Raw genomic sequence first — 26,171 nt, 5'->3', positions numbered from 1 at the left:
GGGGCAGGCCTGCCTACTCCCAACTCCTGCAGCCTGGCTCCTCTCTCGAGTACACGCACAAAATACACTTAAAAAAATAAAAATAAAAAAAATAATGTAGTAGCAGCACAAGAAAATGGAACTCAAGTTCAAAACTTTAGGACACCATCTGTCAAGTTTAACTCCCCCCGCGCTGTCCCAGACATCAGTCCGGTGCTGGAGGTCCTGCACAGGCCAGACCATCACTCATCAGTCTGCCCACTTCCTGTGAGCCCAGCCTGCAAGTCATCACACAGGTTGAGCTTGCACTACTCCAGGAGTGAATGATGCTCACACATTATTACATCCTGCATTGGAAGGGGTCACTGGGACAGAAAGTAAGGTGAAGATCTGCTCACCAGAAAACATTAGTATTGTGGCCAAGGTTCAACCCCTTCCCAAAAGTTTAGGCTGCAAACCGACTTTAAATTGCAACACATTGCATATGTTTCAGCTTAACAATCCTTACAGTGACAGTTATTTACAAGATTTACAAGGTAGCAGCTCAGAAAAATATTTATCGCTTTAAAGCAGGGGTGGGCAACCAGGGGAACAACATTTCCCATTAGGCATTGCAAGACTGGCAGTTACAATTTCTCCCAGAGACATGTTGGGGACTTGTAGTTCTGCAACTGCTGGATGGCCCCAGGTTACCTACCACTGCTTTAACCACTTGCTGCCCGCCAATGACAGACTGACGTCGGCAAAGTGGTTGTAGAATCCTGACCGGACATCATATGACGTCCTCAGGATTCTGAGCCGCTACGCGCCCCTGGGGGCGCGCATCGCGGCGATAGTTGTTGCGGGGTGTCAGTCTGACACCCCGCAACACCGATCTCGGTAAAGAGTCTCTCACGGAGACTCTTTACCACGTGATCAGCCGTGTCCAACCACGGCTGATCACGATGTAAACAGGAAGAGCCGTTGACGGCTCTTCCTCACTCGCGTCTGACAGACGCGAGTAGAGGAGAGCCGAACGGCTGCTCTCCTGACAGGGGGGGTTCGCGCTGATTGTTTATCAGCGCAGCACCCCCTCGGATCGCCACACTGGACCACCAGGGAAGCCCACCCTGGACCACCAGGGAAGGGCAAACGAAAAAAAATGCCCCCAAAAAAAAAAAAAAGATGCCAATCAGTGCCCACAAATGGGCACTGACTGGCAACATAGGTGCCGCCCCACAGTGTCCATCAGTGCCACCCCACAGTGTCCATCCGTGCCCAGTGCCCACCTATCAGTGCCACCCATAGGTATCCATCTGTGCCACCCATAGGTATCCATCTGTGCCACCCATAGGTATCCATCTGTGCCACCCATAAGTATCCATCTGTGCCACCCATAAGTGCCGCCCATGAGTGCCCATCAGTGCCGCATACCAGTGCCGCCAATCAGTGCCACCTTATCTGTGCCCGTCAGTAATAGCTCATCGATGTCCATCAGTGCCATCTCATCAGTGCCGCCATATCAGTGCCCGTAATTGAAAGAGAAAACTTACTTATTTACAAAAATAATTAACAGAAAAAAAATAAAAACTTAATTTTTTTTCAAATTTTTTTGTCTTTTTTTAGTTGTTGCGCAAAAAAAAAAAAAAAACGCAGAGGTGATCAAATACCACCAAAAGAAAGCTCTATTTGTGGGGAAAAAAGGATGCCAATTTTGTTTGGGTACAATGTAGCATGACCGCGCAATTGCAAAGCGCAAAGTGCGACAGTGCTGAAAGCTGAAAATTGGCATGGGCGGGAAGGTACGCAAGTGCCCTGTATGGAAGTGGTTAAAAAGGACTGTGGGCTACAACAGCAAATAAAGGGAACCTGTCATAAGTGATTATTCCTGGGGGAGGGGACATAATCATATGGCAGATGCTACAGTGGGGATCGAAAGTTTGGGCACCCCAGGTAAAAATTTGAATTAATGTGCATAACGAAGCCTAGAAAAGATGGAAAAATCTCCAAAAGGCATCAAATTACAGATTAGACTAGGGCCGAAACAACTTATCGATTAATTTCATAATCGATTACTATTTTCATAAACCGATTAATCGGCCAGTAACATAATGAGGTTTAAAAAAAAAAAATAGAATTAGCCCTTTATAGTACAAAAAGAGCAAATCGCTACTGTAAATATTACTTTCACTGTACAACAGTAAAAAAAAAAATGAACCCCTTACAGTACCGATTATTTGCTCTTTTTGTACAAATTTTTGTTTTTTTACCCCCATTATGTTACTAAACATCTCAGGCCTGGGTCACACCTCTGTTTTTTGGTGCTTTTTGCAGAAACACACTACAGTTCATTAAGGTGAAAAAAATGTTTCCCCCTTTACAACTCCTTTAAATAAGCTCCACTGCACCCATATCCGCTGTAGGGTGTTGGGAGGAGGAATTATACATTGAAATGCAGCAAAAAGGTTTAAAAACCTACACACAAAATAAATGTACAAAAAAAAGTTACAAAAAATAAATGAAAATATAAGAACTTTTCTCCCCTCATCAATGTACAGTACATGGAGATCCCGGGCTCATATTTACGTATGCAGGAAAAATGTTCAGGCAGTGGAAGTTGTGATTATGGGTTGAATAATTAAATACTTCTGGGCATAGCACCAAACTGAATGATCTTCACTCTGATCACAGCCTTTTTCTATAGAGAAACAAACTCACCAAAGAACAAGGTTTAAAGTTCAAACGCAGCACGGCAGACTAATGCCCAACAATCAGCAACACTTGCATTAGGTGAAATGTTTTTTAGTTCCAATTTACAAAAAAGAAGCTAAAAGCAGACGTCACAATTGACATATTGACACATATATTAGGTAGATTCATAAACAGTTAGGCCGGCTTATCAGTAGCTAAGCCGACCCAACTCTGAATCTACGCCGACTTATGTTTAAGTGTATGCTCAGAGATACGCTTAAACATATCTAAGATACGACGGCTTGCGCCGTCCTATCTTAGATTGCAATATTTTGGATGGCCGCTAGGTGGCGCTTCCATTGCGGTCGGCGTATAATATGTAAATGAGGAGATACGCCAATTGACGAACGTACGCCCGGCCGACGCAGTACTTTTACGTAAGAGATAGCCCGCGTAAAGTTAGAGCTAGGCCCTATTGGAATAGTAATGTCAAGTATGGCCGCCGTTCCCGCGTCGAAATTCGAGTTTTTTACGTCGTTTGCGTAAGTCGTCCGCGAATCACGTTGTTTACGTCCACGTCAAAATCAATAGGCCCGTGCGGCGTACTTAGCCGCAATGCACACTGGGAAATGTAGGCGCCCGGCGCATGCGCAGTAAGAAAAAAAACATAAAAATTGTGAGGTCAAGCGCCATTAACATAAAACACGCCCCGCTCAAACACATTTGAATTAGGCACCCTTGCGCCCACCGATTCAGGCTACGCCGACGTAACTTAGCAGGCAAGTACATTGTGAATCATGTACTTGCCTCGCTAACTTACGGCGGCATAGCTTAAATTCCTTAAGCTACGCCGCCGCAAAGTTACGCCAACGTACCTGAATCTACCTAATAGAGTTCTGAGCCTTAGATGTTGCAGGGTAAAGGCTGGCACACACTAGTTTCTTTTAATGCAACCCAGCAGGGCTGAATGAAAAGGAAAACTGACAGCTCAGGAGGAGCCGACGTACTAACTATCCAGCATTAGTAGAGCAATCTTCCTTTCTGTATGTATTGTGTTCTGACAGGGGATGCACATAGAGCTTTCCTGGAGGGCCAGGTTTGACACACAGGCCTGGTGTTTGACACACGTGCTGTAGATAAAATACCAGTTACACTTACGGTAGCTGTTTTTCTGTAAGTCTTACAGGACGGCACCTTGAGAGTAGACTGGCTCCACCTGACAGGAAACACAATCAGAAAGAGGTTTAAAAGCCCCGCCCCTCCCCGTGCACCTCAGTTAGTGATAAAGTAACCACCATTAGAGCACGGGAACCAGTATATAAAAATACAAACCATATAAATTCCTCAGGGTGGGAAATAGGCCTGCCGTCCTGTAAGACTTACAGAAAAACAGCTACCGTAAGTGTAACTGGTATTTTCTCAAGTCGTCTTCCAGGACGGCACCTTGAGAGATAAGCAAGTAACCCTCAGGCCTACTTTAGGGCGGGACAACTGCCTGCAGGACTCTTCTGCCAAACGTCAAGTCTTGGGGTGACAGAAGTTCCACACGGTAGTGTTTGAGAAAGGTGTTCTGGCTTGACCACGTTGCTGATCTACAGATTTGTTCCACTGAAAACTCCTGCTCTCTCTGCCCAGGAGGTTGCTATAGATCTCGTGGAATGTGCCTTGACTTTAGGTACTGTTTTGCCAGCCTTAATGTATGCTAATGAAATTGCCTGTCTTATCCACCTAGATATAGAGGCTCTAGATGCTTGGCAACCCTTTTTCTGTCCTGAAAAATTAATTAGCAAGTGAGATGAGCGTCTGAACTCGCTCACCCTTTCCAAATAACTCAACAAACAGCGTCTTACATCCAAACAGTGGAAGGTCTTTTCCCTTTCGTTCTGTGGATTTGCGCAAAATGAAGGAAGAATAATTTCTTGTGACCTATGAAATTTCGTTACCACCTTAGGTAGGTACAGGGGATCCTGACTTAGGACTACCCTGTCTTCAAAAAGACAAAAATAAGGCTCTTTGATTGAGAGCGCCTGCATGTCTCCTATTCTTTTGGCCGTAGTAATAGCCAGAAGAAAAGAGAATTTAAATGTCAACAGCCTAACCGGAATGCTGTCTATCGGTTCAAACGGAGGTTTGGATAAATGGTCTAGTACCAAGGTGAGGTCCCAGGGGGGAACCCTGGAGATCTGAATAGGGGATAACCTATCCCTAGCCGACAGGAACCTCTTGATCAGCGGATCCAGGGCAAGCCTCTTGTCTAAAAAGTAGGACAAGGCGGCTACTTGTACTCTTAAGGTTCTTGTGGCTAGTCCTAGATCAACTCCTTCCTGGAGAAATTCCAGGATGACAGATATTTCAGGTAGTGGGGCTTGCCTGGCTGCACACCAGCGTGAAAACACCCCCCAGGTCTTAGCATAGATCTTTCTAGTGACCTCCTTATGACTAGCCAAAAGGGTATTTATTACCTTCTCCGAACATCCTCTCCGCTGCAGGTTCCACCTCTCAAGTACCAGGCCGTCAGACTGAAAAAGTCGGGCTCTGGGTGAAAGATCGGTCACTGCCGCAGAAGGTCCACTCGGACCGGAAGAGGAAGGGGGGGAAGAACTGACCAACGTTCTAACATTGGGAACCAAGCTCTTTTGGGCCACTGGGGAGCGATCAGGATCAGCTTCCCTCGTGAGCGACTCAGTTTCTGTAGGACCCTTGGGATCAGACTCAGGGGAGGGAAGGCATAGGCCAGATGAAATGTCCAGGCCTGGGCCAACGCGTCCACACCCTCCGATCCCTGATCCCGGGAGAGGGAGAAGAATCTTTCTACCTTCCTGTTCGCGAAGAGGTCTATTTCTGGGTTGCCGAAACGATGTCGAACCCAGTCGAAGACTTCTCGATTTAATTCCCACTCCCCCTGGAGGATGGGTTGGCGGCTTAGAAAGTCCGCTTCTAGGTTTAAGACTCCCCTGATGTGAATTGCTGAAAGGGAGAGGACTCTCTGTTCTGCCCAACCTAGAATTTCTAAGGACAGCCTTAGGAGAGAACGGGACCTGGTGCCTCCCTGGTGATTTATGAACGCCACCGTGGTTGCGTTGTCGGAGAGAATCTGTATTTCTTGGTTCATGACTCTCTCCTCGAATGCCTCCAAGGCCTTCCCGACCGCTAATAATTCGCGGAAGTTGGAAGAGGACCTGCTTTGTTGTCGATCCCAGGGCCCCTGGGCCTGGAGACCCGACATGTGGGCTCCCCACCCCCAGGAGCTGGCATCCGTGGTTATCCCGAGAGGATTTGTCTGGTTCCATGGGAGGCCTTCCTCCAAATTCTGAGGAATGAGCCACCACCCCAGCCCTATTTTTTAAGGTGTCCTTAAATCCCTTTAATGTGGAGAGCATTTGGGATTGGACATTTAGGAATTCTTTCATAATAAGGGAAGTTTCCTTTCCTGCCAGCTTTTGTATGCATTTGGCACAAAGAAGTTTGGAGTAATCTGCAGCCAGCTTAATGCTACAGTTACCACACCTCTTGGTTTTGGAAGTGTGTTTTAGGGAGAGATTAGCAGCTTCCCCCTGGGCAGAAACCTCCTCCCCTGTAAGGGGAGAGAAAAATATATCACAGCCCATACATACAAGTGTGAGAGGAGAGGAGGGGGGGGGGGAGAGGACCCAGTCCAATATGCCCCCCTGACATTCTGAGGCAGACTCACCCTTGGTGGTGTCCTCGGCAGCGGCTGCTAGCGAACGATCCTCGCGCTCCATAGCGAAGTTGTGCAGGCGCCACTCTCCTCCTTGCTGCAGTGAGAACAGCGAGGAGCCGACGCCGCTGGCGGCCGCCATTTTGGTGAAGACCGGAAGCTTCGTCATCACCGCGCGCCGCCTGTGACGCGGCGTCGACTGCTGGCTCCATTCGAAAATGTCCCCGGGAGGACAGTACACCGGAGCCACGCTGAGGAAGCCCTCACACCCGCCCAGCAGGTAAGGGGTCCTGGAGGAGAGGGAACATGGCCAAATAGGAGTACTGGGATAGCCACTATCCCAGGGATTCCTATAGAAAGGAAAGAAGGGGGGTATTGTTTGCAATCTTCCTCCCCCCCCCTATCACACGGGGAAAACCCCCCGGGACAGGCATTACACCTTTAGCTGAGGCAGGGACGGCCTCCCAGGACCCACTGCTCAGTACCCGGAGGGGGACCACCAGCCCCAGGCCTTAGGTCTGACAAAAAATAACAAACTGTTTCGCTGGTGGGAAACACAATCAATAACTGAGGTGCACGGGGAGGGGCGGGGCTTTTAAACCTCTTTCTGATTGTGTTTCCTGTCAGGTGGAGCCAGTCTACTCTCAAGGTGCCGTCCTGGAAGACGACTTGAGAAAAAAAGGTTGCAAATAAACTGCAAGAAATCAAAAGCCCTGAGATGCAACAATTTGCAAAAAAAGACAATTGTTTGCGATACAATGCGATCTAGCACTCAACACATACGTTTCTTCATTTGTAGTACAAAGCAAGAAAACTGCTCCACTCAAATACATGTCCCAATGCTCATTTGTACGTAATCTTCCTTTTACATATCCCAGTCACCAAACTGGGAAGAGCCTGACATTGAGCCAAGTAACACCAGAACAGTGTGTTCTGCCATCAGCAGAATTGGTTCAGTGAGTGGAAAAATACTGTGCGGGCGATCTCTTCCCCAGTACATATAGGTAGGTAGCATTTAACTGAACGGAATGGAGTTGCATCACCTGCAGAACACACACCGGCAGTCACAGAAAACAATCCCGTGATTACATAGTGTGCTACGTCCAGCACACAAAATGACGCATTCCAATGATCCACATGCCTGATGTAACTCAATACAACAACGCAGCAGCTTTTTCTTTTTACGTAAAGTCTTGGACTTGAACAGCTTCAATACCGGGCACTTCCAACCCCTTCCTGCCCAGGCCAATTTTCGGCTTTCATCACTGTTGCACTTTGAATGACAATGGCGCGGTCATTCAACGACGTACCCCAATAAGTTTTTTATCATTTTCTTGCCACAAATAAAGCTTTCTTTTGGTGGTATTTAACCAGTTCCCTACCGAGCCATAATAATATGACGTTGGCAGGAACTGTGTGTCTTTCAGAGTAGACGTCATAGGACGTCCTGTGCATCGTGGCAGCTAGGGGGCGAACACACGGCGCCGCCCGCAGCAAAGCTTGCGACCCGGCGGTCGCGATGTCCGATTGCCGGCAAACACGCCAGGAGTGTGGATCTGTGTGTGTAAACGCACTGATCCACCTCCTGTCAGAGGTGAGGAGACCAATGTGTGTTCCCAGAACAGAGGAACACCGATCGGTCTCCTCCCCTTGTGAGTCCCCTCCCCCTACAGTTAGAAATCACTCCCAGGGAACATATTAACCCCTTCAGTGCCCCCTAGTGTCAACCCCTTCCCTGCCAGTCACATTTACACAGTAATCAGTGCAGTTTTATAGCACTAATTGCTGTATAAATGTGAATGGTCCCAAAAAGGTGTCAAAAAAGTGTCCGATATGTCCGCCGCAATGTCACGGTCACAATAAAAAAAAAAATCACAGATCGCCGCCATTACTAGTAAAAAAAAAAAAAAAAAAAAAAAAAAAAATATGCCATAAATCTATCCCCTATTTTGTAGACGCTATAACTTTTGCGCAAACCAATTAATATACGCTTATTGCGGAAAAAAATGTTGCCAAAAATATGTACAAGAATACGTATCGGTCTAAACTATCAATTTTTTTTTTTGATATTTATTAAATCAAAAAGAAGATTTTTTTTCAAAATGTTGCTCTTTTGTTTATAGCGCAAAAAAATAAAAAAACGCAGAGATGATCAAATACCACCAAACAAAATCTCTATTTGTGGGGGGGGGGGGGGGGGGGAAACGTGCAATTGTCATTCAAAGTGCAACAGCGCTGAAAACTAAAAGTTGGTCTGGGCAGGAAGGGGGTGAAAATGCCCGGTATGGAATTGGTAATCAGCACGTTTTTTTTTTTTGCAAAAAAAAAAAAAGTTTTAGTTTGTCAGAAAAATGTGTAAATAAGTAATTTTTCTCCTGCACTGAAGGGGTGGTGCTGATGGGGCGACAGAGTGGACTCACAGTAATCACGGCACAGATGATCAGTTCCCCGATTATCTATACAAGTCTCTCCTGTGAGGAGATGGCGCCGATTGGATCGGCTCTCCTCACACTGTCAAATATGAGGTGAGGAGAGTCGATACACAGCATCTCCTTGCTTACGTGTGATTGGACACAGCTGATCACATGGGTAAGAATGCTGCGGCTCTGTTTATCCCAGCCCTGTAACTGCCACTTGTGCTGCATAATTAGGCTGTTAAAAAAAAAAAAGTTTCTACCGGCAAGATCAATAGGTAATAAAATGATGTTAAATGGGGACTGTAAAAAAAAAAAAAAAAAAAAAAAACACTGTCCTGTTTATGCCACAGACACCAAGAGCCGGTTCACACAGGGGCAACCTGACTTACAGCGCGACTTTGCAAGGCAACTTCAGCGTGACTTGGAGCAACTTACAACGCGACTTAAAATGTTACCTCCAGGACAGGCGACTTTGGCTGTGGCCAATCACAGAATAATCAGCTCTGTGGGAGGGAGGAGTTTGCCTGAGTAAACTATTTTCTCTTCCTGTAACGTTGCTTCAGTTAAGACGGAGATCCGACTTTGGAGGCAACTTCCATTGAAATCAATGGGTACAAGTTGCCTAGAAGTCGCCTGAAGTCGTACAGGAACCTTTTCTGAAGTCAGGCGACATGAGTCGGATCCCAAGTCGTGGTAGTGTGAACCTGCACTTAGGGGTCAATTCACACAAAGATAAATAAAGCATACATTTGAGTTAAAATAACTCATGCGGTTGTCTCAAAAGTAGTCAATTCACACACAAAAAAAAAAAACACACACACACACACACACACACACACACACACACCAAATGCGTTAGGCTGCTTTCACATTGGGGATAGAGCCGCGGTGACGGTATAGCCGCGCTATTTGTAGCGCGGCTATACCGTTGTATTTACCGTGATATTCGGGCACTAGCGGTGAGGTTTTTACCCCCGCTATCGGCCAAAAAAGGGTTAGTTGCGGGCGGTATTACCGTGGTTTCCCATTGATTTCAATGGGAAGGTGTGGTATAGAAGCGGTGAACACACCGCTCCTCTACCGCAGTAAAGATGCGGCTAGCAGGACTTTTGGAGCGCTCCTGCTAGCGCACCGCTTCAGTGTGAAAGTCTTCGGGCTTTCACATTGAACACTACAGGGCAGGTTTTTTTCATGCGGTATAGCAGCGCTATTTTTTGTGTGTGAACACAGAGCTCCACGTCCTGTCAGGGGAGAGAGGAGACTGATCTGTGTCCCTTGTACATAGGGACACAGATCGGTCACCTCCCCCAGTCACCCCCCTCCACACACAGTGAGAACACAATACAGGCACACATTTAACCCCTTCCTCACCCCCTAGTGTTAACCCCTTGAATGCCAGTCACATTTATACAGTAATTAGTGCATATTTATCGCACTGATCGCTGTATAAATGTGAATGGCGCCAAAAATGTGTCAAAAGTGTCCGATGTGTCCGCCATAATGTCGCAGTCTCAATAAAAAAAAAATAAAAAAAATCGCAGATCGCCACCATTACTAGTAAAAAAAATAAAAAAAAATAATAATAATAATAATAATAATAATTCTGTCCCATATTTTGTAAGCGCTTATTGCGATTTTTTTTTTTTTTTTTTTACCAAAAATATGTAGAAGAATACGTATCGGCCTAAACTGAGAAAAAAAAAATTTTGGAAAAAAAATTGGGCTATTTATTATAGCAACAAGTAAAAAATAGTTTTTTTTTTCAAAATTGTTGCTTTTTTTTGTTTATAGCGCAAAAAATAAAAACCGCAGAGGTGATCAAATACCACCAAAATAAAACTCTATTTGTGGGGAAAAAAGGACGTCAATTTTGTTTGGGAGCCACGTCACACGACCGCGCAATTGTCAGTTAAAGCGACGCAGTGCCGGAAGCTGAAATTTCACCTGGGCAGGAGGGGGGTATATGTGCCCGGTAAGCAAGTGGTTAACCTACAGGTAAGCCTAGATTAAGTCTTACCTGTAGGTGCTTGAAATATCTCCCAGACCTGCACGGTCTAGGAGATATTTGCAAATCGTTGTAGGGCGATTTCTTCTGCACTTGCGCCAGAGTTAGAAAGGGCACGCTGTATCGTTTCTAACACTTGCGAGGGAGTGGCGTCACGCCAGTCACAGAGCCGGAGTTCGCGGCCCCGGAAGGAAGAGGGGAGAACAATGGCCGCTCGCTACTAGCGAGGAAGACGGGAACATCGTGGACTTCTCCTGCAGGTAAGGGTCACATGATGGGCTACTATGCGGTGCACAGTAGCCCATTATGCTTTACCTTTACAGAGAAACAAAGAGGAAGTAAACCCCATCAGGGCTTACTTCCTCTTTAAGTAAATGCTACACGAGTCATCTGCCCTTACTCAAGATGGTCGCAGCCAGAAATGCAATGGTGTGTTTTCTCAACAGAATAAGGCATGGAGAGATGGGAGAGTTTACATTTAAACATTAAAAATTAATTAAATAGCGGTTTCATGGTCAAATACAGGAAAGTTCCGCTTAAAAAAACAAAAAAAAAAAAACACAACATCTTGGGTGGCAAGTGTATACCTTACCTTTGTTTTGTCATCAACTCTAATTTTTTTGTTTTTTTAAGTGTAAGGCCCTTTTCCCACAGTGTTGGATCATAAAGGAAACCAATGTCACATCTGTCTGATCCAATTTTTACTTCATCTTGTGATGGGGAAAAAAAACACACACACACACACACACACACACACACACACACACGACATGCATCAGCAATATCTGCCCACATCTATAGTCCGGTCAGTAAAAGCGGACCTGGATGCAAATTTTTTGCATTCTGTATGTTGAGCGTGAATGGGCGAATATAGGTGGACACGTATCTGCTTACATCCGGCCACCCATAGGGATAGACAGATGGCACGCCTGTGTGAAATAGGCCTTAGCTGCCTGGTTATCAGGCTGAAAAAAATAGATGGCTCAAAGATTGAAGCCAACTGACTACATACTTATTTCAGGTCAGTCACCACCGAAGCCAGAGAAAGCCAAGCAGCCAACCATTTCAGCGACGGCAATGGCAGGCTACATATTTAATAATTGCAGATTCCCGTTATTTCTGATGAGTGGGTTTACATCCACTTTAACCACCTTCTGCTCTCTAGCTCCCTCATCACCTCCACACATGCGCCAATTGAAGATTTCCAGAGCCTCTCTCCTCCTCAAACTCCCTACTGATAAAGAGATTTCCTATTCTGTCTGCCTTTTGGAAATCTCTCAAAATTCATCTCTTCAACGAAACCTATCTGGACAAACAAACTTCTCGAACACAGCATCCCTCAGATCCGGTTCACACGGGGGCAGCATGACTTGCCGAGCGACTCGGCACAGCGATCTGTACACAACTTCAGAGGCGACTTGCAAAATGACTTCTATATTGAAGTCAATGCAAGTCGCCCTGAAATCATCCCAAAGTAGTACAGGAACCTTTTTCTACGTCGGAGCGACTTGAAATCGCTCCGATTAGAACGGTTCCATTGTACAGAACTGAGCGCGACTTGCCAGGCGGCTAAGTCGCCCGACGAGCCGCGCCTGTGTGAACCGGCCCACAGTTACCAACTTTTCCATCACTTAGCCCTCCCTTTTTAGAGTGTAAGCTCTTGTGAGCAGGGACCTCCAACTCTCTCGTCTTGAACGGTTTTGGGATTGTTCTGGAATCCATTTTTTAGGGCTGTGGAAATTAACTTTTAATTAATCTATTAATCTTTAATTTTTTTGATCGAACAAAATTATTTTGATTTGTACTCACCTCTCCGCTGGCTTCAGGGAGTTCCGTCGGAGATCCGGTGACGTCACGGCCACCGGCGTGGCTTTCCGTGTCCATCTGAAGGGCTCCTTTGCTGTGCCTTCATATCTGCATGTCGGCGGGACCTTACTATCTGCCACACGCAAGGGCTGTTACACTTCCCTCTATCAACGGGACATCTACATGCCGACGGACTGATGTTAAAGCGGGGGTTCACCCGTACCTAACAATTTTTTCCCTTAGCTTAATGCTCATTTTGTCTAGGGGAATCGGCTAGTTGTTTTAAAATATGAGCTGTACTTACCGTTTTCGAGATGCATCTTCTCCGTCGCTTCCGGGTATGGGTCTTCGGGAGCGGGCGTTCCTTCTTGATTGAGAGAGGCTTCCGACGGTCGCATCCATCGCGTCACTAGTAGCCGAAAGAAGCCGAACGTCGGTGCGCAGTATAGAGCCGCACCGACGTTCGGCTTCTTTCGGCTACTAGTGACGCGATGGATGCGACCGTCGGAAGCCTCTCGGAAGACTGTCAATCAAGAAGGAACGCCCGCTCCCGAAGACCCATACCCGGAAGCGACGGAGAAGATGCATCTCGAAAACGGTAAGTACGGATCATATTTTAAAACAACTAGCCGATTCCCCTAGACAAAACGAGCATCCATCTAAGGGGATTCTTTGAAAAAAATGTTTTATGGGTGAACTCCCACTTTAACTTTTCCTCATCTGGGTTCAGCAGTGGCATTGTTATACACATTTTTATACCAGTTTCATACTTAGCTACATGTTTTTTGACTGCTTTTGTTACCGTTTGGTATTACTCGCACCATTTTTTACAGTTTATCTAGCTACATCGATTTAATCAGCCTGCAAGATCATCAGCTAAAAGTAGTTGGATCTGTATGTGCGTTATAATTAATCGAAATTAGTCGATTAATCGATAAAAAAAAAAACGATTAATCGAACACAAAAATTTTGATCAGTAACAGCCCTACATTTTTTAAATCATGAATAATATAGAATTTTTTTTAAAGGTAAACATGTAAAAATCACTTAAGAATTACAGAGATCACGGTACTTTGCAACACCCTGGAAAGCTCTGGCCACCTAAAAAGGCACTTAACGGACATGATGCTATTTTATTTAAATCCATTTAGGCAAAATACTAAGCGTTCAAGACCTCTTTTCAGCCCGCAATGTTATAGAGATGTAGATAATCCCATGGGTGCATCATGTCCCTACCTAAACTGTTGCTATACACACGGGGTTAGGAGTGCAGGTTGTGTTTTTCCATTCTTTGCCTGCAACTCCCACAGTATATAGAAGAAAAATTACGATGCGCATGATCAGACTGCAGCAGGAGGCCGGCAAGTACTGAAGCGTGCATAACATCTGACCCACAATCAGCCTGGCAGGCAAAAGAAAAGAGTGAAGCAGAACAGATTGGGGGCTGGCGGCCATCGAGCGTTTATGCACTTGGAGGCCCAGTTTTCATGTTACAAACAGAGGAAATCACACGTGCACTTCTGCAGCACTAACACTTAAAAACAATAAAAACTCCAGCTAATATTGGGCAACTACATAACGAAAAAAAAAAAAAAGAAGTACTGCTCACCCAGCAAACAACCTTGATGGGCAAGACTTCCATTCATCAAAACAAGAACTCAGACTCCACTTTGAAACCTTTAGACAAACCGTAAAGCTCTGAAATTTGCAATGCACTAGCTTACAGTCACACGCCCCAGCTGCTGGACACATGCCACTGTGAAGAACATAGCAGCAAAATGAACAGGCCAACATTTTCAAGACTACAAGCTGCCAAAAATGAAGACTTAGGAGCCAGATGTTATGGCTGCATAGAAACATTCTATTAGAACTTTGCCATCTTACACCAGGGCTTGGTGCATTATTTTTTAAAGAGATCTTAATCCAGAACTCCATGGTTTCCCTTCATTTTAAATTGTTTTATTGGGACAGCTCAGGTCAAATGAATGCTTACTTTTTACAGGTCAGTCCACCCAGTGTGGACGTTGTACAAGGCATTCTCCGATTGGCTGAGGTGCAGAATGTGACATACACACCCGCATCTTCACCTATAGGTCTTATATTTATTGCCCATTAACAAAGAAAAATAATACAAGTTGTTTCTGAATGGCTGAGATGCCAAAAGGACCGACTGTTTCTTTCCAGATGCAGAAGGAAAAAACAGTACAGCTTACTATATGCAGCACGAGCTACTGCAGTGTATTACAGCCGCCAGATCACTCCGACAGAGAATTCAATTCAACCAATAAAACTTTACAGTCACAGGAAATACGGGGTTCTGGTTTAACCAATTGTGGTCCACAGAATAGAGATTGATATCCATTTCTCTTTTTCCAATCACAGTGGTCACCAGGAGAAAGAGGGTTAAACTACTCAGAGGAAAGCACAGCAACACTTGGAAGAGGCTCTAACTCTTCCCTACTCCATCCAAAAGGAACAAAATAAATAAATCCACCTGTCTTTCCAACTACTTAAAAGTTCATGTCACACAAGCAAATCAGTCATCAGTGGCAAATTCCAAATTCCAATTTCTTTGTAGGAACTCCACTTTAGTGCATCACTAGCCTAAATTGTTTCCTGTTTGGAATAGGGGGGGGGGGGGGAGAAGTAGAACCTGTCAGATGTGTACTGTTGTCCACATTCCCACCTCTATTTGTCCTTTGTCAACATGTCAAAGTGATGAGAAATCTTAAGGCTGGCCATACATTATACAAATTTTGACTACAGATTTCCCAAAACCATATAATAATAATAATATGAGATCAAATCTAAATAATTTCAAATTTGTATGCAATCAGAAAGGCCCTTGTACTACACAGTTAACCACTTAAGGACTGCCTAATCCCTATATACATCGGCAGAATGGCAAGGCTGGGCACAATCACGTAAGGGTACGTCCCCTTTAAGTGCCCAGCCGTGGGTCGCGTGCACGCCCGCGACCCGGTTCGAAACTCCACGGGACCCGATTGCCGCTGGTGTCCCGTGATCGGTCACAAGAGCTGAAGAATGGGGAGAGGTGTGTGTAAACACACCTTTCCCCATTCTTCACAGTGGCAGCATCACTGATCGTCTGTTACCGGATATAGGGAAAGACGATCAATGATGTCACAAGCCCAGCCCCGCCCCCCTACAGTTAGAAACACATATGAGGTCACACTTAACCACTAGGGGGCGCAGTAGGGGTTAACTCCTAAACTGCAATTGCCATTTTCACAGCAATCAATGCATTTTTTATAGCACTTTTGCTGTGAAAATTACAATGGTCCCAAAAATGTGTCAAAATTGTCCGATGTGTCCGCCATAATGTCGCAGTCACGAAAAAAAAAAAATTTGTAGCAAAAAATTATTTTTATAAAAATGCCTTAAACTATCCCCCATTTTGTAAACGCTATAAATTTTGCGCAAACCAATCGTTAAACGCTTATTGCGATTTTCAGGAATACGTATCAGCCTAAACTGAGGGAAAAACTTTTTTTTTATATCTTTTTGGGGATATTATAGCAAAAAGTAAATATTGCATTTTTTTCAAAAAGGTCATTCTATTTTTGTTTATAGCGCAAAAAATAAAAACCGCAAATACCACCAAAAGAAAGCTCTATTTGTGGGAAAAAAAGGACGCCAATTTTGTTTGGGAGCCACGTCGCAATCGTCAGTTAAAGCGACGCAGTGCTGAATTGCAAAAAGGGACAAAGTCCTTTAGCTGCATATTGGTCCGGGTCTTAAGTGGTTAAAGGTAAATCTAGAGTAAATTGAAGAAAATCGTATAATGTACGGCCAGACTAACATTCTACAGTTGTCAAAAGGATAGAGGGAAATCTTCTATTGTAAACACCTGTTCAGGACACAACTGTTTTAGGCCTGGTTCACATTGTGTATTTTTTAGTGCATTTTCAGTTTTGCAGAAACACACTACAGTCCATTTAACATTTTTTTTTTCTACAGATGTACTTCACATCTGTGCATTTTATGGAAAGTGCCAGGGACTTTTCTGGTTTTTGGTTCCCTAGACTTCAAATGGATTCAAAATGTGTATTGAAAAATGCAAACTGCACCTGAAATATGCAACCTGCATTGGTGTGACCAGACCTAAGAAGAAGTTATTCATAAATTGATAGATTTCCTCTTATCTCTTGTGTCTATGGAATAGAAAGTGAAGTCTCCCCAAAGGTTACAGACAGCAAAAGAAAAACGTTTTTGGTTTGATAACACTTCAGAATAGGGCTGCAACTAACGATTATTGTTTCGATTAATCGCATAATAGCATTAAAAAAAATAAAAATTTCGGGCCAATTTGTTGTTGGGCAGATTACAAAACACAAATTGCCGCAAAAACACATTACATGCTTTTCGGCAGCTTCTCCATTGAAGTCTATTGAACCAATAAAAAATAGCACCGTTTTGCGTTAAAAAGTCCTCGCCCTTTCCAAATACGCTGTAGCTGAAAAAAAATCATGGATGTGATCGTGTCCCATAGGAAAACATGTAAATTAACTGTAGTGCGTTTCTGCAAAAAGCACCAAAACACAGAGGTGTGACCCCCAGGCCTGAGATGTTTAGTAACATAATGGGGATAAAAAATAAATAAAAAATAAGTACAAAAAGAGCAAATAATCGCTACTGTGAGGGGTTCATTTTTTTACTGTGGGACAGTGAAAGTAATATTTACCGTAGCGATTTGCTTTTTTGTACTATAAAGGGCTAATGTTAGGTTTTTTTAACCCCATTATGCTACTGGCTGATTAATCGATTATGAAAATTGTAATCGATTCATTTCATAATCGATTAATCGATTAGTTGTTTCGGTCCTACTTCAGAACAAAAAATAATTCTGGAAAATGCTTGCCTGAATGTCAAAAATATTTGAAAACGGTCCTATCCCTTTACTTTCACTGGATCATGTCAGAACACCCCAACCTAAAGTACAATCATTTCCTATTGTGTATGGGCAGCTTTACTGAAAAGTGTATGTAGAACCAAACTGAACGGAACACGAAGGATGAGAACCCCGGTCATTGAATTGCCATGTGTCCCCACAAGGTAGAGTCACTCTATTTGTCCTGCTAAACATCAAAAGACAATTACAGGAGACCCAACATTTTACACTTGTCACTAGAACAGGGTTCAAGGGGAAATTTTCCTACAGGTATACTTGTTTCCGTGACAAGAGAAGAATTGGCCTCACTTTATAGAGATTTACACCTCCAGTTTTGTCTCTGTAAAAGGAAATGAAAGCTCCTCAATGGAACAAAGACAACAGCTTACCAATCCCTAGATGTGGCGGCTGAATTTGTTTTTTTAAGAATTAATTTCTGCATTTTCTTAAGCTGATCTGTCCAGCAACACACACGATCGGATTTCGAGGGAGCTGCATCCAGAAGTTTTTTTTACCTTGATACATAGGATGCATTACAGTAAAAATCCTTCTGCCTTTACAACCACTTTAATATTTTAGCTCAAATATTTTCAACAACTCTACAAAGCCTGGCTGTCTCTTCTGAATAATGTGTGAAGACTATCACATCACTTGCTTTACTGAATCAACCCTGGCCTCTCCTGACCAATGATCCATCATGTATGGGCAGCTTTACTAAAATCCTATGTAGAGCTGGCGCCATAAAATCTGCGATAATAAAAAAAAAAAAAAAAAAACCTTAAAGCGGAGGTTCACCCTAAAAAACAAGTTTCTACCATGCCATCCAGCATACTAGCGTCAGCTACAGTATGCCTTTATTTATTTTTTTTGCGCCGTACTCACAGTTTAATCCCTCAGTTAAGTTTCAGACTCCCCGCAGGGAGTAGGCGTTCCTACACAGAGGGGAACATGATTGACGGCCGGCTATGGCGCGTCACGCTTCCCGAAAATAGCCAGAGTAGGACTCTGCTCTTCACGACGCTATACGGCGCCTGCGCACAGACTAGGAGCTGACTGCGCAGGCGCCGTGAAGAGCCAAGTCCTATTTCGGTTATTTTGAGTACGACGCAAAAAAATAAAATAAAGGCATACTGTAGCTCGCGCTAGTATGCTCGATGGCATGGTAGAATTTTTTTTTTTTAGGGTGAACCCTCGCTTTAATTCACAATTCAAGTCTTTTTTTCTGATGTACACGGCACCGAGTTTTTAGGCGAGACCGCGGCTTTGGCCTATTCCGCCCCGATCCTAGGAAGAGGCCGAAGCCTCGCCTAAAATATCCTGCCCGCAGCTCGCCACGATCCTGGGAAAAGGCTGCAGCTTCGGCCTAGTCCGCGGCGTCCCGCCTTTTCCCAGGATCGCGGCAAGCAGGATTTTTTTAGGCGAGGCCGCGGCTTAGGCCTAGTCCACGGAGCGCCGGTCCTATGGAATAAATAAATAAAAAAAATCGATTTGGTCAAAATCTGAATCGATTTGACCTCCCAACTCGATTCACAACGATTTTTTCCCCAGTCCTAATCGTATGTACTTTTTTTTATATTTCCTCTTTTGGGTAGACATAAGGAAGGAATACAACCCCTGTAACTTATTACCAGTGTTTCCCTGATAGGTAGATTCACCCTCTCTACTGGTCCTGGTGACTGTCAAAGAACAGAAAGTGATGAGAAATACAATATGTATATGCAGGCCACAGGAATTGCTACTATTAAAACGTAGAAAAAAGAAAAAAAGACAAATATACATCTACAAACAATAAAAGATGAAAAGTCATCTAAAATATGAGGGGGGGGGGGGATATTGGTCGCTATAACCGGGACACCAGATCCAAAGGGGACACCTGTTCCAATGACAATTAAAAAGGGGGATAGCTAATTTTGAGAGATTTCCTCATACTTCCAGGTGCATCTCCAGGACAGGAAGTGAAGAATCTCCCTTATGGTACCCAGACAGAAAAATGAAATAGACAAGTTGCAAAATAAAACAAATGCTATAGCAAAGTTTCCTTAAAGTATAACTAAAGTCAAAACTTTTTCTTTTGTTTTGGATAGAGTGGAGAGGGATTAGAACACCCATCAGTTTTTTATTGCCATCTGAGCCCCTGTTAGAGAGATTCACCCTCTGCATTTGTCCTGTTTACAATCATCACTGAAATAAAATAAAAATCCAAAATTTTGGGTTATACCCAGAAGAGTATGATAGGAAATCTTCCAATTGGGACCCTAGTTCTGGTGACAACTACAGACTCTTACTTTGAATGGATTTCCATCTATTTCCTGTTTGGCTATGGCACAGGAAGTAAATGAAAATCTCCCCAAATGGGACACAGATGGCAAAAAAATAATACAAAAAAAAAAAAAAAAAAAATCAAGTGAAAACTCCACACCCACCTGGTTCCCATTGCACCTGCCCCTGTAGATAATAATCAGCTGTCACTGCACACATAGTTTGCCAGGGGTCCGGGCCATGGCCTTCTTTCCCGGGACAGATCACAGCAATACTGAGTGGTCTAATTGGTCATGTGCCAGCTTGTCACAAATCAGAATCACTCTGATCATCCAAACATCCTTAATGCCACGTACACACGGTCGGAATTTCCGACAACAAATGTTCAATGTGAGCTTGGTGTCGGAAAATCCCACCGTGTGTAGGCTCTATCGGACATCTGCTGTCAGAATTTCCAACAACAAAAATTTGAGAGCTGGTTCTTCAAATTTTCCGACAACAAAAGTTGTCGGAAATTCCGACCATGTGTACACAATTCAACGCACAAAAATTCTACGCATGCTCGGAATCATTGAACTTAATTTTTCTCGGCTCGTAGTGTTGTACGTCTCCGCGTTCTTGACCTTTGGAATTTCCGACAACATTTGTGTGACCGTGTGTATGCAACACAAGTTTGAGCGACCATCCGTCGAAAAAAAAAAAGAATCCACAGTTTTGTTGTCGGAATGTCCGATCATGTGTACGTGGCATAAGGAAAGAAGGCTGCGGCTTTTAAATCCCTGGACCGATACACCGGCCGCATAGGCAGTAGAACCCAATCGCCCACAGAGGTAAGTATAGGAGGGACCGGTAGGGGGTGAGGTTATCTAATTTTTGGTGAGGTTACCTATTTTTTTTTCCAGAAAAGGTAAACTTATATTTTATGGCCCAGTCACACAGACAGCTTCTGCTCAGCACACCGCGCTTGTTTATTGCATGGCAGGTATTTGTTCCAGCTGCAGTGTAATGGAGGCAGAAGCCGGCGTGATGCACGTTTCAGCACATCACACAACGCCCTTTTTTTCTTCCCTGTTCCTTCATTCAACTTTATTTGAAGTGCACAAAAGACACTTTATTTACAGCGCTGAACTGCTGTACCGTGACATACAATTGTGTGCTGTGATGAAATGAGGAGACTCTACAACAGCAGGAGGCATTGGCTCCCGTCGCTGTCAATCATAGTCAATGAGCCAATAAGAAGAGAGGGAGCGAGGTGAAGCCAGGGCTGCGAGTCTGATTGGACACACAGAGCAGCGGCTCAGCTGCTATTGAAATGGTGGATTGCTCCAGCGCAAACCTCAGAATCACCACCCGCCACGTCCAGTTGCGCTCTTCTACCCTCAGGACCTCCTGGTGATGTCACTTTGTGTGAGATCTCCACCCACTGCGTTGCGCTCACCTACGCTCAGACCCGGTGATGTCACTTTGTGTGAGATCTCCACCCACTGCGTTGCGCTCACCTACGCTCAGACCCGGTGATGTCACTTTGTGTGAGATCTCCACCCACTGCGTTGCGCTCACCTACGCTCAGACCCGGTGATGTCACTTTGTGTGAGATCTCCACCCACTGCGTTGCGCTCACCTACGCTCAGACCCGGTGATGTCACTTTGTGTGAGATCTCCACCCACTGCGTTGCGCTCACCTACGCTCAGACCCGGTGATGTCACTTTGTGTGAGATCTCCACCCACTGCGTTGCGCTCACCTACGCTCAGACCTGGTGATGTCACTTTGCGGGAGATCTCCACCCACTGCGTTGCGCTCACCTACGCTCAGACCCGGTGATGTCACTTTGTGTGAGATCTCCACCCACTGCGTTGCGCTCACCTATGCTCAGACCCGGTGATATCACTTTGCGAGAGATCTCCTCCCACTGCGTTGCGCTCACCTACGCTCAGACCCGGTGATATCACTTTGCGAGAGATCTCCTCCCACTGCGTTGCGCTCACCTACGCTCAGACCTGGTGATGTCACTTTGTGTGAGATCTCCACCCACAGCGTTGCACTCACCTACGCTCAGACCCGGTGATGTCACTTTGTGAGAGATCTCCACCCACTGCGTTGCGCTCACCTACGCTCAAACCTGGTGATGTCACTTTGTGTGAGATCTCCACCCACTGCGTTGCGCTCACCTACGCTCAGACCTGGTGATGTCACTGTGAGATCTCCACCCACTGCGTTGCGCTCACCAACGCTCAGACCTGGTGATATCACTTTGCGAGAGATCTCCACCCACTGCGTTGCGTTCACCTACGCTCAGACCCGGTGATGTCACTTTGTGAGAGATCTCCACCCACTGCGTTGCGCTCTTCTACGCTCAGACCTGGTGATGTCACTTTGTGCGAGATCTCCGCCCACTGCGTTGCGCTCACCTACGCTCAGACCTGGCAATGTCACTTTGTGAGAGATCTCCACCCACTGCGTTGCGCTCACCTACGCTCAGACCTGGTGATGTCACTTTGTGTGATATCTCCACCCACTGCGTTGTGCTCACCTACGCTCAGACCTGGTGATGTCACTGTGTGAGATCTCCACCCACTGCGTTGCGCTCACCTACGCTCAGACCTGGTGATGTCACTTTGTAAGAGATCTCCACCCACTGCGTCGCGCTCACCTACGCTCAGACCCGGTGATGTCACTTTGTGTGAGATCACCCACTGCGTTGCGCTCACCTACGCTCAGACCTGGTGATGTCACTTTGTGAGAGATCTCCACCCACTGCGTTGCGCTCACCTACGCTCAGACCTGGTGATGTCACTTTGTGTGATATCTCCACCCACTGCGTTGTGCTCACCTACGCTCAGACCTGGTGATGTCACTTTGTGTGATATCTCCACCCACTGCGTTGTGCTCACCTACGCTCAGACCTGGTGATGTCACTGTGTGAGATCTCCACCCACTGCGTTGCGCTCAACTACGCTCAGACCTGGTGATGTCACTTTGTAAGAGATCTCCACCCACTGCGTCGCGCTCACCTACGCTCAGACCCGGTGATGTCACTTTGTAAGAGATCTCCACCCACTGCGTTGCGCTCACCTACGCTCAGACCCGGTGATGTCACTTTGTGTGAGATCACCCACTGCGTTGCGCTCACCTACGCTCAGACCTGGTGATGTCACTTTGTGTGAGATCTCCACCCACTGCGTTGCGCTCACCTACGCTCAGACCTGGTGATGTCACTTTGTGAGAGATCTCCGCCCACTGCGTTGCGCTCACCTACGCTCAGACCTGGTGAAGTCACTTTGTGTGAGATCTCCGCCCACTGCGTTGCGCTCACCTACGCTCAGACCTGGTGATGTCACTTTGTGTGAGATCTCCGCCCACTGCGTTGCGCTCACCTAAGCTCAGACCCGGTGATGTCACTTTGTGTGAGATCTCCACCCACTGCGTTGCCCTCACCTACGCTCAGACCCGGTGACTTCACTTCATCATTGTGTGAGATCTCCGCCCCCGGCGCTCATTAAGAAACTCCGCTGGACCCGGGCTAAGAGGTCACGTAACCACAAATAGACACAGAAATATAGCATTTTCACTGCAATTTTTTTTTGAAGAACACAGAAATGAGAGAGAAAAGACACTGAGAATCATGAGGCGGTGGGTTGTTAGGAGTCAGTTTTCCATCTACTTCACACCTTATTGAAGTTCTCCATACTGGAAGGTGTTATGACTTCTCTGGCCACATGCTTGTCCACCCCAGCCCCTGCGAGTGCGCATGTCCTCCCATGTGAGGGCTCTCCAGGCCGCCTATTCCCCGCCACACACCCACCAATGAGGCCCCAGTGCACCTCCATACACACTGCCCCCCCCCCCCCCCCCCAATACTCATGGAGGACTCCCGCCTCAGACATAAGCAAGCCCCCCCCACACCTCCCTTCCCGGCCAGCACCGTGTCCTCGCCGTCACTTACCGCCACACACCAAGGCCGGGCCTCCTCCGTCTCAGTCCCCGCTCTCCACACTTTCCAGGGCCCGGGAGCAGACGGCGACGCTCTGGCTCTGAGAAACCAACGCGGAGCTCCGATTGGCCCGCTGCGCGCCACGTGACAACCTTTTGCCTGGGCGGGATGAACTCAAACCAGCGCCAACCGCCGCCAGTGAAACACCAACATGTGACCGTCATGGAGGGGAGGGGGAGGGGCGTAAAAGGTCGTGGAAGTGCTGAATGAAAAGTGTATCATGGTTAAAAAAAAAGAAAAGAAGTGTTCTGTTGCCCATAGCAACCAGTTATTTGTCACAGTAGTGAGTGGTGGGAGACAGTCCCTGATTTGGAGCAATGCCCCTTTGTCCCTCATTTTGGTCTGATCTATATAGTTGTATATAAAATGCACTTTTTATCTATCAAAAAGTCTTTTCCAGCGCTAAACCTTTCATCCAATTAAATTACTGCATTTGTAAATTCCAAAAGCCAATATAAAGGGATAGTAGTGGTAAAAAAAAGCACCAATCTTGTTTTTTTTGTACAATTCTCCTTTATGGGGGCGTGACAAGGGGGTGTGTCCTATGCCTCCATACTTTTACTGATAGGTGTCCCTCATTCCCATCTCAAAAAGTTGGCAGGTATGATTTAATTACCTGTGCCGCGGTTTGATCAAAGCAATCGAATAGCCATAATTTCTGATTATTCAGGTTTCAGATTTAGATTTAGATCGGATTCAATCAAGCTGAGTTGATCGGCCAAAATGATCGATTGTTTTAAATCATCCGACAGTTTCCTTCTCCCTCCATGTCCCCCCTCGGTGTTTCCTTCTCCTCCGTGTCCCCCCTCGGTGTTTCCTTCTCCTCCGTGTCCCCCTCGGTGTTTCCTTCTCCCTCCGTGTCCCCCTCGGTGTTTCCTACTCCCTCCGTGTCCCCCTCGGTGTTTCCTACTCCCTCCGTGTCCCCCTCGGTGTTTCCTTCTCCCTCCGTGTCCCCCTCGGTGTTTCCTTCTCCCTCCGTGTCCCCCTCGGTGTTTCCTTCTCCTCCGTGTCCCCCTCTGTGTTTCTTTCTCCTCCTTGTCCCCCTCTGTGTTTCCTTCTCCCTCCACGTTCGAATTTTTTTTTCTGACCGTTTTTCAGAACCCGAAAAATGCTCTGAAGCCCACACACGATCGTTTTTAATAACATAAAAAAAAACTTCATTTTTTACAACCCGAAAAATGGTCGTGTGTACGCGGCATTAGGCTGCTTTCACACTGAGGCGCTATGCAGGCACTATTGCGCTAAAAATAGCGACTGTATTGCGCCCCCGAATAGAGCCGCTGCTTTCTATACAGTGTGAAAGCCTGAGGGCTTTCACACTGGAGCGTTGCGCTCGCGGAAGGCTAAAAAAGTCCTGCCAGCCGCATTTTTGAGGCGCGGTAGGAGCGGTAAAAATACCGCTCCTATAGCGCCCCTGCCCATTGAAAACAATGGGGTAGCGCCTCCAACCCGCCCGCAAAACGCCGCACAGAGGCGTTTTTGCGGGCGGTTTTAAGCCTTTTTCGCCTGCTAGTGTGGGGTTAAAACGCTAGTGTCCAAAAATTGCGGCAAACAAAACAGTAAAACGCCGCTAAAAATTGCGGCATTTTACTGCAGGCGCACCCAGCGCTTCGGTGTGAAAGTAGCCTTAGTATCTTCAGCCCTGGTTCACATTGATGCGATTTGACATGTCAATGGCACCGTCCTAATCGGTGCGGGCACCAAGCCGATTCCCAAATGTAGTTTCTGTACTACTTTTGGCGATTTGGGGGTGTGATTTTCATTGACATCTGTGCAGAAAACCCGTAGTCAGTGTGAAGCAGGGCTTAGGCTGGGTTCGCACATGTTTGGCTGCGGTTTGCGGTCTGGAGTCCAGTGCGGTTTTGTTCAAGCGGTTTAGGTGTGAATTTTTACCTAAATTGGCACCTAAACCAGATCCAAAATCGCACAGGACCCTTTTCAGAAGTGGACTGTGGCCACCCCGGACATGTGTGAACGGGCTTTCAATTTCCATTGAAAGCCGGTCCGATTCACATGTTATGCAAATCAGATGCGGTTAAAAACGCATTTGATTCAAATATATGTGAACCGAGCCTTAGGCCGCGTACACACGAACGGTCAAGACCGATGAAAACGGACTGAAGGACCTTTTCTTTGGTCCAAACCGATCGTGTGTGGGCCCCATCGGTCAGTTAACCTTCGGTCAAAAAAATTAGAACTTGCTTTAAAATTGAACCGATGGACTGGTAATCGATAGGTCAAAACCGATCGTTAGTATGGAAAACCATTGGTTAAAAACCTGCGCATGCTCAGAATCAAGTCGACGCATGCTTGGAAGCATTGAACTTCGTTTTTTTCAGCACGTCGTTGTGTTTTACGTCACCGCGTTCTGACACGTTAGTTTTTTTAACTGATGGTGTGTAGGCGCGACGAACCATCAGTCAGCTTCATCAGTTAACCGATGACAACGGT

The 26,171-nt window shown here is 45.9% G+C and overlaps 1 protein-coding gene across 1 annotated transcript in view; it reads right to left on the bottom strand.

Annotated features, from left to right (window-relative positions):
• ZHX3 (zinc fingers and homeoboxes 3) overlaps positions 1 to 23,841 on the bottom strand; it is a 32,352-nt gene extending 8,511 nt beyond the window's left edge. The window contains exon 1 of the mRNA XM_040330401.1: positions 23,673 to 23,841. The gene's annotated coding sequence lies outside the window, so the exon portion shown is untranslated. The remainder of the gene's footprint in view (positions 1 to 23,672) is intronic.
• Positions 23,842 to 26,171: the final 2,330 nt, after the last annotated feature.

This window comes from Rana temporaria, chromosome 12, assembly GCF_905171775.1.
Source record: "Rana temporaria chromosome 12, aRanTem1.1, whole genome shotgun sequence".
In the NCBI taxonomy this organism is placed as follows: domain Eukaryota; kingdom Metazoa; phylum Chordata; class Amphibia; order Anura; family Ranidae; genus Rana; species Rana temporaria.
The sequence above is the reverse complement of the archived record's forward strand: the minus strand, read 5'-3'. Positions and strand labels throughout refer to the sequence as shown.